Source organism: Bolinopsis microptera, chromosome 5, assembly GCF_026151205.1.
Source record: "Bolinopsis microptera isolate Bmic1 chromosome 5, MBARI_Bmic_1.0, whole genome shotgun sequence".
Classification (NCBI taxonomy): domain Eukaryota; kingdom Metazoa; phylum Ctenophora; class Tentaculata; order Lobata; family Bolinopsidae; genus Bolinopsis; species Bolinopsis microptera.
Genome location: NC_087076.1, coordinates 22,711,016 through 22,728,938, shown reverse-complemented (window position 1 = coordinate 22,728,938; position 17,923 = coordinate 22,711,016). Strand labels below are relative to the sequence as shown.

Sequence of the window (17,923 nt, the reverse complement as noted above, 5' to 3'; positions counted from 1 at the left end):
TCGAGCGTTCATATTAATGTCCGTTCACAATTATGTCCGTTCATGTAATGTCCGTCCAAATAAGGTCCGATAAGGTATACTTACAAAACTCCAATTTGATAATATTTGATGAGGATGAGAGACTGAGGAACTTCCCGCAGCACATTGCAGCTACACCACTAAGACCTGATGTAGTGATCTATTCAGATAAAGCAAAGAAGGTTTATTTAATGGAGCTGACTTGTGGAAATGAGCAGAACTTTGCTGATCAAGAGAAGCGAAAGATGAAGAGATATCAGCAGCTGACAAAAGAGATAGAAGCCAACGGATGGGATTGCAAGCTCCAGACAGTAGAAGTGGGAGCTCGAGGCATTTACAGTCGAGGAGTCACAATACCTTGTCCTATCGAACTAATGTATTTGTTCCCACTATATCACTCATTGATTGCCTCAGCATACTTCTCAAAAATAATTGGATGGGCGTACTTTATCAACTCATTCTGGAGATTATCTGGACCACTGGCACGGTTTGATTTGAGTTTACTTGCAGCAAGTTTAACGTCAACTGGTGTAATGGGGTTATCAAGTGGTTTTGGATCGCAGGTGAAAGGTTGCAGGCCAGCTTCAACTCCTTTTGTTAGTTGTTTTTCGAAGAAAGCTTTCGCTGTGTTTGCTTTCCCTAAATCAGTACCAATAGGGTTGTTGTTGATGTCATTGACCAGTATGTTACCCGACTTTTTTATTCCAGCTAAAGATCTTGAAGCTTCAAACATCTTTCTAGCATCATCAATGTTATTTCTTTCTTTTGCTAGAGCGTCAGCCTTAATGTTATTTATTTGCACAAGTCTCTTAGAAATGCTACTCTGAATCTTTCTAACTTCTCTCCTATCATCACTACCACTTGGGGCTGATTTTATCTTCAGAGTCTGAGCTTTTTAGCAACTAATGAAGCTACTGTTAGATCACTGGAGAATTTTTTTTAGAGGATTTCCCTTTCAGTGGTATAGTTTCTTCAGCACACGCACGTATGTCACTAAAAAGTTCATTCATTTTCTCATTTGGGTCATTTAAATAAGTTTTACCCGATAACCTTTCAGCAATCGCACTTTGATATTTATGTTTGAGTTCTTTATCTTAGTAGAGAGTTGAACAGTCAAACTGAGTGCTATCTATCTAACAAACTATGATGATTATATATATGAATTTTACTTGATTGAGTGCTTATCTTAAATGTTTTACAGGCTCTAATGATGTAAATTTACGAAGATTTCAAGCATTGCATTTTGTGTTTCCCTTCGTTTCCAAAAGCATTATAACCTTGAATATCATTATAGGCTAGGATTGATCAAAACAGTAACGACTATTGACGGTGCACAGCTATTAGACATGAAGGTGAGTCCAGTATTGTTACCATGGTTACAGTATTGTTACCATGGTTACACAAGGGATCTTTTCACATATTGCGTACGTCAGTCCAGCGGAGATAAGGTCAAAAATGGCTTATATAATATCCATTACCTAATGTTTGAACTGTCCGCCGTCCAGTCTGAAATTTTTATGAAACTTGATTCTGACATAGCAGTTGACCGACAAACTAAGACCCATGACCAAACTTTTGAGGGGGTCCCGGACCCCAACCGTCCACCGGTGCCCGCAGTGCAGCCGCACCTATATTTGAGCCAAATTTGGCCAATTTTCATCCAAATTGGACAAAAAATGACTGAGTTATGAGCCAAAAACCATATGCCCATATTTGGGCATATGCACCAAATTTGATACTAAATTCTTTGCTCTCTATCAGACCTGGACTTTGGTTTTGCTATTGATTGGCGTTACTGAAACAGCACATTTTTGTTTCCCTGAACAAATTGAGTGGACCGGAGCAGAGGCGTTCGCTTTTACGAAAGCTGGACCATTGGACCTTTTTTTCCTTGGGCGTGAAGTTGGTCAACTCCCAGAGAGCGCGGATGGTGAGTCGTTTTAATGATATACCTACACACTAGAGCTGCATCTTATAGTTATTTGGCGTGTTGTATAATATATTATAGTATTATTATAAATATAGCTCTGAATTTCCTATTTGGTGATTAATTTTTTAATTTTATTTCAGGTCTTATCTCTAACAGTCAACCTGCTGAAGTCGACGTTCAAACCGTGGATGACGCCGCTAACAAGATGACAATTTCATGGGACTTGCTTAGTTATGATCTGACTCTAAAAAGTGAGATAACATTAGTGGAGTCTGAAGTTATCCACACAGTACACACGTCTGATGCTGCTGGAGCAGAAGGCCTAGTCAAATTAACAGCTGCATTCACTGGTCTATCTAGTGATAATCTTGAGCAGTATAAGGTTACACTCGAGTGCCGTGCAGCTGTTGAAGACGTCTTTGTGGAGTCAGCCCTTACGTTTGTTTTACCTGAAGACGCTCCGAAGCCATCAGCTAGCTTCGATGTTACGTATGCCATTATCGCTGATACCCCAGACACGTTAGCAGCTTATCTTGGCACCATCCAACTGACTACTTCCGATACTATTTCGGCAGATTGTACTGCAGCGTTAAAAGCTAATTCTGCACTTGACGGACGTTTCCTTACCATATTTACCGATCAGGCAACTGTTCTACCAGCCAAAATCACATGGATGTTCCGTAAGTTAATCTGAAAAAGAAATATTTTATTTCGATAATATAATATCTTAACATAAATGGGGGAAAGGGGGGGGGGGGGGGGGGGGGGGGGGGAGGTGGGAGTTCACGTATTTTTTATGGAACTTGTTTTCGAGATGGCATTTGACCAACAAACTAGTACCGAAATTGCGCAGATCGGAATCGGTGCAGAATCATATTGTAAAAACATTTGTCGCCAAATTTTGGTTTTAGGTACGTCAAGGTGATTTTTTGGGCGCACGGAGTCCGTGACCCCCTCAAAAGTTCGGGCGGAACGTTTAACTTTAAACTATTAAAAACGACGTTTAGAAAACGTTTGTTTAAATAGTTACCAGTAAGCTGATCCCGATTCATTTCGGTATATAACTTTGTAGATTGTGCTGGCACTTGGATAAGCCTAACAACTAATTTATTGATTTATGAATATGAAATAACAAACAAATTTCAGCGTCCACTTACGACCCTGTAAAAGCGCCGTTTGAAAGGAGTAATGTCGTGATTGTGGACAATTACAATAGCGAAGGTTTAACTTCCTATGTTTTGGATAAGAGAACGAACACCGGCAACGCCGCCGCAAAAAAAGCTTATAGCTTCGATACCAATACGTGCATCAACATTGCCAACTGTGAGTACTAAATCTAAAGATTAATATGCGTTTATATATGTGTTAATATGCGTTTATATGCGTTATGGGGGCCGGGGGGTCTTCATCAAAAATCTCTCGAAATTGACTTTATAGTTGTTTCTAATAGAAGGGAGTGATATCTACCAGCTGCTTTTGGTCCCATGGAAAAATATTGTTTCTAGCCGAAATTATCGCCGGTCTAAGGTCAGCGCTTATGTGTAAATGTATTGCGCGAGCGATTTTCAATCGCAAGTTCTGAAAATCGAGTCTAAAAATCTATCTTCTCCTACATTTTTTGAGCAATCACCCTGAAACTTTCATGATATGTTCTAGGGACCATTTAGAAGAAATTGCTCATACAAAATTTGGAGATAGGCCTTTAAAATTTTTTTATTCAATTTTGAAAATCCTGGACATCGAAAAATCGTAAAAAATCGAGGTCCAATATTTTCAAAATTGAATAAAAAATTTTTGAGCAAACACACAAAACTAAATTTAAGTGTTGTGTGTTTGTATAATACCTTTTCTTGCTTACATAATTGATGAGAAACTTTTTAAATGGGACATTACTGTTTAGGGAATGCAGGAAGTGTTGTCATGGTAACTCCAGTGATTATGCAAGTCACTGCACTTGGTGGGAGTGTATGTTTCTATTCCCACTCTCATCACATCTCACTCTGACTTGTTACCGGTGTTATCTGTAGCTGTATGATTCTTACTTCTCACCCCATACGAGCACCTTGAAAGGGGTTTCAGTTTCAGTTTCAATTTCAGTTTCAGTTTCAATTTCGCTGAAATTAGAATTCATTCTATTATAGCGAAGGAAAACAATGAAAGAGTTTGGGTAGCGAGAGTCTGACGAGATGAGAGCACTATACTTTTTCGTTCTTTACTGTAAATTGGAAATCATCTAGTTATCACCTTCTACTCAAATTTATATATTTTCGTAACTGCTCGCATTTGCGAAACTGGATGCACAATATACGACTATATAGTTAACGTGGTTTTTAATGATTGCATTGTGGTTAATTCTTCATTACCCGTGATTTAATTGCTTTTATAAATATTCCCTTTATTTCAGACCAATATGCATCCGATGCCTCATCGGGAGATGAAAAGTGCCCTGCTGATAGGAGTGGGATAAACACTATTGATTGTTTAATGCCGGCCCATGCAGACCCTGTAACAGAGGAATCCAACCCTACAAAAAATCTAAGACAGCTAGCGCGCTCTAGCTGTCTTAGGAGGCAATTTCTAAGACAGCTAGAAATGAGGGTTGATGCGCGCTAGCTGTCGTAGGTAGCTGTCTTAAAAAACTGAGCTAGCTACGACAGCTAGCAATGACAGTTTAACCCCCATTATAATGAGGGTTTATAGATTTTGCGTCGCGCAAATAATGCCACGTAAATTGTTGTCATTATCACGTTTATTTATAAAATACAGGTTCGGTTTCCGCGCGCAGAGAATTAATCCGAAATTTTGGCCTAGTTTTCGAAAAAAATTTGTCAATTTTTAAGGCCCGATATCCTTTATTTTGTTTATAAACTGAGTTGAATTTGCTTTGGTATGATAGGTGGCATATGAACTAACCTTTCCAGCCAGTTTTGAATGATTCTAGGTCTCTTTGCCTAACTGGACTAGCGCCTAAATCCATGAATTAGGCCATAAGACCAGTTAGTTCAGGCGACCGTTTGGGGTCTAATACTACTTTAAATTGAAGTTTAACAGACCAACAGTCCACCTTTAGTCGCTTGGCCTAACTGGACTGACGGGCTACAGTGTGATGAGACCCGTACGTGCACCGTTTTACTCACCATGAGCTGACAAAGCATGCTATATGAGCCCGATGACGTGCTTCGACGAGTAAGTGGCCATGCTGACGTGATCCATGTCTATATCTCTCATCAATAAAGAGCTCGTTAGCTCACACATACACAAGGGAATCAGCTGTTTTCAGGGGGATCACCAATATTTCTGGACGCTGCGCTGGATCCAAAAGGACCCTTTCCTCAACGGCTATATACTTATATAATATGTACTTGACTAATTAATTTGGTCCATGTCATCGAGCTAGGATATAGCATGCCCTGTCAGCTCATGTTAAGAGCAATACAGTGCACTTACGGGTCACATCACTCATGCAGTTAGGCCAGGTGACCTCAAGTAGACTATCGGCCTAAAATCTGCCCTAAGTTAGGAATAGGCCATCCGTCCGTTTGTTCAGTATACTATTACTTGTTAGGCCATTAGTCAAGTTAGGCCAAGCGTCCAGTTAAGCCAACAGACCCGGTACCCTCTCTACCATGCCAGATTGATTACAAGTCAGCCCTGGCATACCTATTGCCTCAAATTTCTGTCCCAAATTTGTCTCAATGTGCCAAAATCCGGGATTCATGAGTGCGGCAAAAATTGCGACAGAAAGTGGCCGCCAGTCACCGTTGAAATAGTAACACGGTTTCAAATACCTGACTGCATGAATTATACTTCTTTTTGTAAATCAGATACAAGCCACTTTCCATCTATTCATTACTTCCGATACAGTTACCCAAATGATGGAATACAAATTAAAATAACAATCAAATTATATGAAATAATATGAGGGCATTTAAGTTTCAACCAATCCGACAACCAACTATGCTGTCATAATCAGTTTCTGTATTATATGCCATGATTTGAGGATATAGTGTAAAAACCAATCCGAGGCCGATGATAATAATACGACATTCTTGCTCGTTGCGAAGCTAATTTTCAGTCTTTTGATATTTTGTAATGCTTTAACGAAAACGCTTTTATATTCCAATTTTCAAAGTGAATGTTATTTATAAAGAAGTACACAGAAGTTCCGAATCTCAAAATGTCAAACTTTAAATATTATACGTTCTGCAGATATCGCCAGTCTTGTAATTGGCTCTTAAAAATTGACTGATATTCAAAATATCCAATATAATGTAACTCATTTTTTGTTTTTAAATAATAGTCCTTTTATCCTAATAACACAATTTCAGCTGTCGTCGGCGACCATTTGTTCAGAAGATAATCACGTTTCTTGGCTGCCACTCTTTGTAACTTCGTAACCTGGATAAAAAGGTGGATTAATTGTGGTTTATCTGATTCTGTTCTATCCGCGATTGTTTTATATCAAGACAAGGTGGACACTGAGGTTGATCCAGCGACCAATCAAATATGGAGGGCAAGAGCCAAGAGGAAGCAAATGTAAGTAATATTGACAAACCAGTTGTGTCGCTGTCCAGTGTCTTTGCTGCGTGGATTTATCTTGTCGACACAGCGGTTCGTGTCAAATTGACCACATTTGTGAACGCTGAGGAAGGGAATTCGGATTACAAATTTATAATAGGGGAAGTACGGCTCTTTATAAAGATATGATTTAGTAAAAGTAATTGCTGAATCATTAACACAATGAAAATGTGCATTGTATTGTAGATTGTATTTAACTGCAGTCAATGAATAAAAAAGTCTGGTTCGTAGCTGAAACTTTTTCCGCCACAGTAAATGTTTTTAAATCGGATAGAATATTTAAAGGGGAAGCCAAGGGGTATTTTTGGGTACTTTGGGGGATTTCATTCTGGGGGATTTCGAAGGCGTTCATAGGCTATCGCTATCCATTATCGGTATGAAATCTTTTATCTAGATAAACAGATAAAGATTTAGGTTTTATCTAGACAAAACCGATCATTTTTCTGCTGAAGGCTAAAGCCAAAATGTTATCCAAATTTCATAAAAAACTAATTGTCGACTTTAAACATTGTTTTACCAGTAATCTTGGCAAATAAAAGTACCACTTCCTTTCTTTTGAAAATAGTAAAGCACCAGTTTTCTTCTCCTAAGAAAAGTAGTGCACCATGACCATTTCTCCTCAAAACAATAGACCAACGGTTTCCTTCTCCCGAGAACATGAACAGTAGTGCACCAGTTCTCTTCAAAATAGTAGACCAACGGTTTCCTTCTCCGAGAACAGTAGTGCACCAGTTCTCTTCAAAACAGTTAAGCATTAAATAATTCAGTAAACCGTTTCCTTATCCTGTGGATAACTTGGAGCAACAGATTCCTTCTCCTGGGAACAATGTTTCACGCCCAGAACACTTACGGAATACAATTGAGTGCCCTGCCGGTATTTTTGACTCTCGTTAACAGTAACATGCTCGTGCCCATGCCCGTCTCCAGAATGGTTACAAAGGTAAAACGCCAGCACCCTCAAGAGAACAATACCAATAACCTTCTCTGGATTTCTACAGTTCATACAGTTCTACAGTTCCATAGGTATACAAATGTAAATAAACCTCTTAAGCACACATCCAAGTAAAATGACATCCAAGGAATGACATAAAGATCTCTTCTCTGTGGGGTAGTCAAACAATATGATGACCCTATTAAAGCTGAACGAATAACAACATAGTTGAAGGAATTACAACATGAGTTGGGTAGGGCAAAATGTCAAAGTTACACCCCTCTCATCCTGAGCTGTATTTTACTAAACTAACAGTCACACCCTGCTCCTGTTACACTAAGCTAACAGTTACACCCCGGCCCCTGTGTTACAATAAGCTAACAGTAACACCCCGCCCCCTTTGTAACACTAAGCTAACAGTTACATCCTGCCCCCTGTGTTATACCAAGCTAACAGTTATCAGGTGTGCGCAGGATTTTTGAAAGGGCAAAGCGCCGGCTCTGAGGTTACCGTTGCGAGCAGCCCCCGGAAAATTGTTCGACTGGATTATATACTAAACCAATAGGATATCAATACAGAAGGTTCAAAGCAGCAGTTGATTAGACAATTTGTTATTAGTAATATTTTGAATTTAAAACATTGGACAAATTAAAATTAAAGATAGCACGAGTTTTAAGTTATTCTGGATATCTCCAGTCTGAAAAGATGCCGTATGGCTTAGCGTACGCTTTTTGGTACTGGATCGTGATGTCCCATGATTCTGAAATAATGATGTTTTTTGACCCTTCTGATTAAGACTGAGGCTGATCCTCAGAGCTTTCCAATTATATTAATCTGCCTATCTCAAATCTCTTTTGAGCCTCATCATACCCACTCAACTATGAGGATTGGCTTCCTAGATTTAGGAGCAGCCAACCCATGGAAATTATATATGCACAAGGCATGTGTATCGACCTAATTAATTCGAACCTACTATATTCGTTTAAAAATAAAACTTTTGCATCATGTCATTAACGCAAATGTTTGTGAAAATGTTTATAAAATTGTTTATAAAATTATTTTGTTGCTCTGTAGAAGGCAATTAAAAAAAATTCTGGGTCAGCATTTCAAAAAGGGCCAGGGGCGGGGGCCGGCGCGGGGGGCGATCGCCTACATCGCCACCCGCCTGCGAACCAGGCCTCCCACCCTCAAATTCCCTAAAATTCTAGGTTTTAAAGGTGGTTTTCTTGGTTTCAAACCCTTAATTCAAGGTTTTCAGATAGCCATTTTCAAGGTTTTCAAGGTTTTTTAAGACGAATATGTATGTTTGCACTACGAAAACTTGTTAATTTTATCTATTTTCTCAAAACTAATGAATGAAATAATATAACCTGGACTAGGTTAGGATTGCTCAAAACATAAATGAGGGGACTGGTGGGGCAAAGGATATGATTTTAAGCAAGAAAACTGCCGGAGGCGAAATTTATAGTTGAAATTCAAGGTTTTCAAGCGTTTTTGTGAAAATCCAAGGTTTGCAAGGTTTTTGATTCAAAATATCAGAAATCAAGGTTCTCAAGGGTTTCAAGGTTGGCTGCTGCACACGCCCATGACAGTTACACCCCGGCATCTATGTTACAGTTAGCTAACAGTTTCACCCCGGCCCCTGTGTTTCAGATAGCTGTATGCAATGTCTCTCAAAATTGATTTTATAGCTGTTCCTGATAGAATGATATCTATCAGGAGCTCCCATGGAAAATATTGTTCCTAGCCAAAGTTGCCCCATAAAGTTATCAGCTTTTCAAATAAAATAATCAAAAAAAGGCCTATTTTAAAATTTTGATGAGACATAATTTTTCTAAATGGTCCTTAGAACATATCCTGAAAGTTTCAAGGTGATTGCTCAAAAAATGTAGGAGAAGATGGAATTTTAGTTTTCAAGGCGCGCTATTGAAAACCGCTTGCGCAATACAATTACATGTAATGAGCGATGACCTTTGACCGGTCATACCCTTGACTAGGAACAATAATTTTCCTTAGCAGCAATGATTCTAAACATTTCAATGCTCACGTTTGACTAATTAAGCTAATGATTGATCTGAAAAGAAACATATTGTATGAAGTAAAGTCACTGGTAATTTGAACAGCTAAGAGCGTAAAAATGGGGTTTGGCTAATTAACTCAACAACCAGAAGCCTGAGGACTTAAAAACCAAGCTCTACCCCACTAATAATCTGAATTTTGAACATCCAGTTACCCAAGTTTAGATTATATTCCTAACTATAATCAGCAGTAGAGTTATTTTCATTTTCTCTATTATCACCACAGGCTAGAGCATAATTTAAGTAGGTTTTGGTCTATTAAATCGACAGCCCAGCATGATGCCTGAGGAAGTTTAACCTAGGCTTTACCCCACTTAATATGATCATTTTACTACTCAATTTAAGCCCCTAACTTCAATCAGAAACCGAGTCATTTTGATTTTAAGTGCAGTGGTCGCAACATGCATCAAACTGCAGCATAATTTTGGGTAATTATGAGGACCTTTTTCACAGATGATTTCCAATGCCCATTAAGGCATTCCCAATAATACCCCTTGGCTTCCCCCATAGTTCTAACCATATAATGGCCAAACCATATGTTCTAACATAATTATTTTAATGACAAACCTTAGTTGATTTCATCTTTCAATCCGAATTGAAGCTTGACAGGATATTCCGCCTTTTTTCTGCTGCTGAAATTCTTGTCTACTCCTTCGAAGTTGCAAAGCGTGTATATGTCACTTTGTGTCTTAAGTTCCTGGTCCCTGAAGGATTTTGATTGAGCAGCAGTTAAATACGAATTTTTTAGAATCTAAAGTCCAAATGTATTCACAGATAATTAAGAAAACAGAATTACAAGTAAAAAGCAGTTATTTAGACCTTTATGAAGCTGTGAATGTTGTGCAATACATCTTTGTGATGTTCTTATCATAATCTCCATTCTAACACTCCTCAGCATATCAACTCTTTCAACCTGAACAGAAATGTAAAATAAAAAGCTTTTTCGTGGCACACCTGTGCATTTTGAGTTTTGTGCCACAATATTATAAAAGTTAAAATTATTATTTATATTTCATATGTAACAATCAAAGCGAGATATTACTTTTAGGTAATTAGTGGTTATCCTCCCAAAAGGATTCTCACCAGTATATAATTTGAATAATCAAATTGAATAATCAAATCTGAAATCAAACAACAAAATACCTTTCTTTTACAGAGCAAATGTGTGACTTTCGTGGTGAATCATATGAAAACTTTCCCAAGTCTGCTATCCTTGTTACCAACTGACCATATCATAGCATAGACAACCGTATGAAACATCCTAGATTATTGTAGTTTGAGAAGTCAAAACATGAATAATTAGCTCACACCTCTGAAGAGGCAATGAAGGAATAAGAATATCACGCATCGAATGGATCAAAGTGCATCAACTTTATATCAAAAGTGTATCAAAGTATCAACTTACTGCCACAAGAATACCACTGCAAACGATACAGTAGTTCTTTACAAAAAAATTCGTTTTACGATAGAAGGCTAATTCTTGGCAGAACGACATTTCAAAACTAGACAAGAAAACCAAAACTTTCATGATAACTACTATTTACTGGCAGTCTGAACTAACAAAATAGTCTGAACTAACAAAATAAACCTCGGCTGGTCGATTGGAGGATGAGAGAGACAACAATAACATGCACCTGAAAAAACAGCAGGTTTGTGGCAGGTAAAATGAGTGGCGAGAAGGTTAGCGCTCGATTCATAGGTGATTTTAAATTATATTATAGTTGGTGAGCCGCGCGCCAAATGAAAAAAAATGAAAAATAGTTTCATATTCATAAATCATGAATATTGAATATGAATTGCAAATTGAATTGTATTCATTTTTAAGAATATTAAAATTCAAATAAATAAACAACAATATTATTTTTAATAAATGCAACTGCATACTGCAGCATGGCTCCATCGTTTATTTTGCCTTTTTTCAATTTTTATATTATATCATATAATATTGCTAAACAATTTAAACGGAGCTGTCACATGTCACTTTTTTCAAAGCCAAAATTGAAAACTCTCAAAATCAACCCCGCTAGTTTAAGAAAAGTTTATAGTTGTCATTGAAATGATTTTGCTATCAAACACTTTTATATAATTATAATGCAAGCCATGCCATTTTAAAATAATATTATCTGAGCCACACGAAAACAAATGTACAAGCTGAGTTTAATTAATTCCGAAAACGAATTCGGCAATTATTTTTTCATTTTACAAAATCATGTTAATTCATTTCATACAATTACTTTTATGTTTTTTAAATATAAATGTAATGTGGATTAATATATTATTTTAGATTTGCTAAATTATTTTCATTTTTGGCACTATGTTTATGTGATTTTTATTATGTCTGTCAACTTCCTAAACAATAGGGGAGGGGGGGGGGGGGGGCTTATTTTAGATTAAAAATTCGAATTTATCTTGATGACCGCCGCGAAAAATTGTTTAGCATTTTAAATTTATTTTAAGTTAACAAAGTAAGCTGCAGGCTCAAAATCAAAAGTTTAGTTTAGATGATTTTAAAATGATTTCCGTTGTACTTGGGTTAAGTACAAATTTTGATTTGTTTGTTTAATTTTATTTCTAATACTCTGTGACAGTATTTGGTATTTTCAAATGACTTATGAATATAACTAAATTTAGATTTTGGATTCATCATTTATGAAATTTTTTTTCATTTGGCGCGCGGCTCACCAACTATAATATAATTTAAAATCACCTATGAATCGAGCGCTAACCTTCTCGCCACTCATTATACCTGCCACAAACCTGCTGTTTTTTTCAGGTGCATGTTATTGTTGTCTCTCTCATCCTCCTAATCGACCAGCGAGGTTTATTTTGTTAGTTCAGACTATTTTGTTAGTTCAGACTGGCCAGTAAATAGTAGTTTATCATGAAAGTTTTGGTTTTCTTGTCTAGTTTTGCAATGTCGTCTGCCAAGAATTACCTTCTATCTAAAAACGAATTTTTTTGTAAAGAACTACTGTATCGTTGGCAGTAAGTTGATACTTTGATACACTTTTGATATAAAGTTGATGCACTTTGGTCCATTCGATGCGTGATATTCTTATTCCTTCATTGCCTCTTCAGAGGTGTGAGCTAATTATTCATGTTTTGACTTCTCAAACTACAATAATCTAGGATGTTTCATACGGTTTGTCTATGCTATGATATGGTCAGTTGGTAACAAGGATAGCAGACTTGGGAAAGTTTTCATATGATTCACCACGAAAGTCACACATTTGCTCTGTAAAAGAAAGGTATTTTGTGTTTGATTTCAGATTTGATTATTCAATTTGATTATTCAAATTATATACTGGTGAGAATCCTTTTGGGAGATAACCACTAATTACCTAAAAGTAATATCTCGCTTTGATTGTTACATATGAAATATAAATAATAATTTTAACTTTTATAATATTGTGGCACAAACTCAAAATGCACAGGTGTGCCACGAAAAAGCTTTTTATTTTACATTTCTGTTCAGGTTGAAAGAGTTGATATGCTGAGGAGTGTTAGAATAGTGAGATTATGATAAGAACATCACAAAGATTATTGCACAACATTCACAGCTTCCATAAAGGTCTAAATAACTGCTTTTTACTTTGTAATTTCTGTTTTCTTAATTATCTGTGAATCATTGGACTTTAGATTCTAAAAAATTCGTATTTAAACTGCTGCTCAATCAAAATCCTTCAGGGACCAGGAACTTTAGACACAAAGTGACATATACACGCTTTGCAAGCTTCGAAGGAGTAACAAGAATTTCAGCAGGCAGAAAAAAGGCGGAATATCCTGTCAAGCTTCAATTCGGGATGAAAGATGTAATCAACTAAGGTTTGGTCATTAAAATAATTATGTTAGAACATATGGTTTGGCCATTATATGGTTAGAACTATGGAGGAACCAAGGGGTATTATTGGGAATGCCTTAATGGGCATTGGAAATCATCTGTGAAAAAGGTCCTCATAATACCCAAAATTTATGCTGCAGTTTGAGCATGTGGCGACCACTGCACTTAAAATCAAAATGACTCGGTTTTCTGATTGAAGTTAGGGGCGTAAATTGAGTAGTAAAATGATCATATTAAGTGGGGTAAAGCCTAGTTTAAACTTCCTCAGGCATCATGCTGGCTGTCGATTTAATAGACCAAAACCTACTTAAATTATGCTCTAGCCTGTGGTGATAATAGAGAAAATGAAAATAACTCTACTGCTGATTATAGTTAGGAATATAATCTAAACTTGGGTAACTGGATGTTCAAAAATTCAGATATTAGTGGGGTAGAGGCTTGTTATTTAGTCCTCAGGCTTCTGGTTGTTGAGTTAATTAGCCAACCCCATTTTACGCTCTTAGCTGTTCAAATTACCAGTGACTTTACTTCATACAATATGTTTCTTTTCAGATCAATCATTAGCTTAATTAGTCAAACGTGAGCATTGAAATGTTTAGAATCATTGCTGCTAAGGAAAATTATTGTTCCTAGTCAAAGGGTATGACCGTCAAAAGGTCATCGCTCATTACATGTAAGTGTATTTGCGCAAGCGGTTTTAATTAGGCGCGCCTTGAAAACTAAAATTCCATCTTCTCCTACATTTTTGAGCAATCACCTTGAAACTTTCAGGATATGTTCTAAGGACCATTTAGAAAAATTATGTCTCATCAAAATTTTAAAATAGGCCTTTTTTTGATTATTTTATTTGAAAAGCTGATAACTTTATGGGGCAACTTTGGCTAGGAACAATATTTTTCCATGGGAGCTCCTGATAGGATATCATTCTATCAGGAACAGCTTATAAAATCAAGTTTTGAGAGACATTGCATACAGCTATCTGAACACAGGGCCGGGGGGTGAAACTGTTAGCTAACTGTAACATAGATGCCGGGGTGTAACTGTCATGGGCGTGTGGCAGCAGCCAACCTTGAAACCCTTGAGAACCTTGATTTCTGATATTTTGAATCAAAAACCTTGCAAACCTTGGATTTTCACAAAAACGCTTGAAAACCTTGAATTTCAACTATAAATTTCGCCTCCGGCAGTTTTCTTGCTTAAAATCATATCCTTTGCCCCACCAGTCCCCTCATTTATGTTTTGAGCAATCCTAACCTAGTCCAGGTTATATTATTTCATTCATTAGTTTTGAGAAAATAGATAAAATTAACAAGTTTTCGTAGTGCAAACATACATATTCGTCTTAAAAAACCTTGAAAACCTTGAAAATGGCTATCTGAAAACCTTGAATTAAGGGGTTTGAAAACCAAGAAAACCACCTTTAAAACCTAGAATTTTAGGGAATTTGAGGGTGGGAGGCCTGGTTCGCAGGCGGGTGGCGATGTAGGCGATCGCCCCCCGCGCCGGCCCCCGCCCCTGGCCCTTTTTGAAATGCTGACCCAGAATTTTTTTTAATTGCCTTCTACAGAGCAACAAAATAATTTTATAAACAATTTTATAAACATTTTCACAAACATTTGCGTTAATGACATGATGCAAAAGTTTTATTTTTAAACGAATATAGTAGGTTCGAATTAATTAGGTCGATACACATGCCTTGTGCATATATAATTTCCATGGGTTGGCTGCTCCTAAATCTAGGAAGCCAATCCTCATAGTTGAGTGGGTATGATGAGGCTCAAAAGAGATTTGAGATAGGCAGATTAATATAATTGGAAAGCTCTGAGGATCAGCCTCAGTCTTAATCAGAAGGGTCAAAAAACATCATTATTTCAGAATCATGGGACATCACGATCCAGTACCAAAAAGCGTACGCTAAGCCATACGGCATCTTTTCAGACTGGAGATATCCAGAATAACTTAAAACTCGTGCTATCTTTAATTTTAATTTGTCCAAGTTTTTAATTCAAAATATTACTAATAACAAATTGTCTAATCAACTGCTGCTTTGAACCTTCTGTATGATATCCTATTGGTTTAGTATATAATCCAGTCGAACAATTTTCCGGGGGCTGCTCGCAACGGTAACCTCAGAGCCGGCGCTTTGCCCTTTCAAAAATCCTGCGCACACCTGATAACTGTTAGCTTGGTATAACACAGGGGGCAGGAAGTAACTGTTAGCTTAGTGTTACAAAGGGGGCGGGGTGTTACTGTTAGCTTATTGTAACACAGGGGCCGGGGTGTAACTGTTAGCTTAGTGTAACAGGAGCAGGGTGTGACTGTTTAGTTTAGTAAAATACAGCTCAGGATGAGAGGGGTGTAACTTTGACATTTTGCCCTACCCAACTCATGTTGTAATTCCTTCAACTATGTTGTTATTCGTTCAGCTTTAATAGGGTCATCATATTGTTTGACTACCCCCACAGAGAAGAGATCTTTATGTCATTCCTTGGATGTCATTTTACTTGGATGTGTGCTTAAGAGGTTTATTTACATTTGTATACCTATGGAACTGTAGAACTGTATGAACTGTAGAAATCCAGAGAAGGTTATTGGTATTGTTCTCTTGAGGGTGCTGGCGTTTTACCTTTGTAACCATTCTGGAGACGGGCATGGGCCGAGCATGTTACTGTTAACGAGAGTCAAAAATACCGGCAGGGCACTCAATTGTATTCCGTAAGTGTTCTGGGCGTGAAACATTGTTCCCAGGAGAAGGAATCTGTTGCTCCAAGTTATCCACAGGATAAGGAAACGGTTTACTGAATTATTTAATGCTTAACTGTTTTGAAGAGAACTGGTGCACTACTGTTCTCGGGAGAAGGAAACCGTTGGTCTACTATTTTGAAGAGAACTGGTGCACTACTGTTCATGTTCTCGGGAGAAGGAAACCGTTGGTCTATTGTTTTGAGGAGAAATGGTCATGGTGCACTACTTTTCTAGGAGAAGAAAACTGGTGCTTTACTATTTTCAAAGAAAGGAAGTGGTACTTTTATTTGCCAAGATTACTGGTAAAACAATGTTTAAAGTCGACAATTAGTTTTTTATGAAATTTGGATAACATTTTGGCTTTAGCCTTCAGCAGAAAAATGATCGGTTTTGTCTAGATAAAACCTAAATCTTTATCTGTTTATCTAGATAAAAGATTTCATACCGATAATGGATAGCGATAGCCTATGAACGCCTTCGAAATCCCCCAGAATGAAATCCCCCAAAGTACCCAAAAATACCCCTTGGCTTCCCCTTTAAATATTCTATCCGATTTAAAAACATTTACTGTGGCGGAAAAAGTTTCAGCTACGAACCAGACTTTTTTTATTCATTGACTGCAGTTAAATACAATCTACAATACAATGCACATTTTCATTGTGTTAATGATTCAGCAATTACTTTTACTAAATCATATCTTTATAAAGAGCCGTACTTCCCCTATTATAAATTTGTAATCCGAATTCCCTTCCTCAGCGTTCACAAATGTGGTCAATTTGACACGAACCGCTGTGTCGACAAGATAAATCCACGCAGCAAAGACACTGGACAGCGACACAACTGGTTTGTCAATATTACTTACATTTGCTTCCTCTTGGCTCTTGCCCTCCATATTTGATTGGTCGCTGGATCAACCTCAGTGTCCACCTTGTCTTGATATAAAACAATCGCGGATAGAACAGAATCAGATAAACCACAATTAATCCACCTTTTTATCCAGGTTACGAAGTTACAAAGAGTGGCAGCCAAGAAACGTGATTATCTTCTGAACAAATGGTCGCCGACGACAGCTGAAATTGTGTTATTAGGATAAAAGGACTATTATTTAAAAACAAAAAATGAGTTACATTATATTGGATATTTTGAATATCAGTCAATTTTTAAGAGCCAATTACAAGACTGGCGATATCTGCAGAACGTATAATATTTAAAGTTTGACATTTTGAGATTCGGAACTTCTGTGTACTTCTTTATAAATAACATTCACTTTGAAAATTGGAATATAAAAGCGTTTTCGTTAAAGCATTACAAAATATCAAAAGACTGAAAATTAGCTTCGCAACGAGCAAGAATGTCGTATTATTATCATCGGCCTCGGATTGGTTTTTACACTATATCCTCAAATCATGGCATATAATACAGAAACTGATTATGACAGCATAGTTGGTTGTCGGATTGGTTGAAACTTAAATGCCCTCATATTATTTCATATAATTTGATTGTTATTTTAATTTGTATTCCATCATTTGGGTAACTGTATCGGAAGTAATGAATAGATGGAAAGTGGCTTGTATCTGATTTACAAAAAGAAGTATAATTCATGCAGTCAGGTATTTGAACCGTGTTACTATTTCAACGGTGACTGGCGGCCACTTTCTGTCGCAATTTTTGCCGCACTCATGAATCCCGGATTTTGGCACATTGAGACAAATTTGGGACAGAAATTTGAGGCAATAGGTATGCCAGGGCTGACTTGTAATCAATCTGGCATGGTAGAGAGGGTACCGGGTCTGTTGGCTTAA

At 37.2% G+C, this 17,923-nt stretch overlaps 3 long non-coding RNA genes across 3 annotated transcripts; 2 read left to right on the top strand and 1 right to left on the bottom strand.

Moving 5' to 3' along the window:
* The first annotated feature begins 2,464 nt into the window (after positions 1-2,464).
* On the top strand, positions 2,465-4,464 carry LOC134814798 (uncharacterized). Its single transcript, XR_010160196.1, has 3 exons — positions 2,465-2,628; positions 3,095-3,271; positions 4,353-4,464. It is a non-coding gene; the product is annotated as an uncharacterized LOC134814798 (long non-coding RNA).
* Positions 4,465-6,075: 1,611 nt separating this feature from the next.
* On the bottom strand, positions 6,076-10,823 carry LOC134814797 (uncharacterized). Its single transcript, XR_010160195.1, has 5 exons — positions 10,679-10,823; positions 10,355-10,448; positions 10,103-10,239; positions 6,504-6,590; positions 6,076-6,346 (listed from the first exon to the last, which is right to left on the bottom strand). It is a non-coding gene; the product is annotated as an uncharacterized LOC134814797 (long non-coding RNA).
* Positions 10,824-13,349: 2,526 nt separating this feature from the next.
* LOC134815943 (uncharacterized) lies at positions 13,350-17,392 on the top strand. Its single transcript, XR_010160326.1, has 3 exons — positions 13,350-13,360; positions 16,878-16,964; positions 17,122-17,392. It is a non-coding gene; the product is annotated as an uncharacterized LOC134815943 (long non-coding RNA).
* The last annotated feature ends 531 nt before the right edge of the window (positions 17,393-17,923 follow it).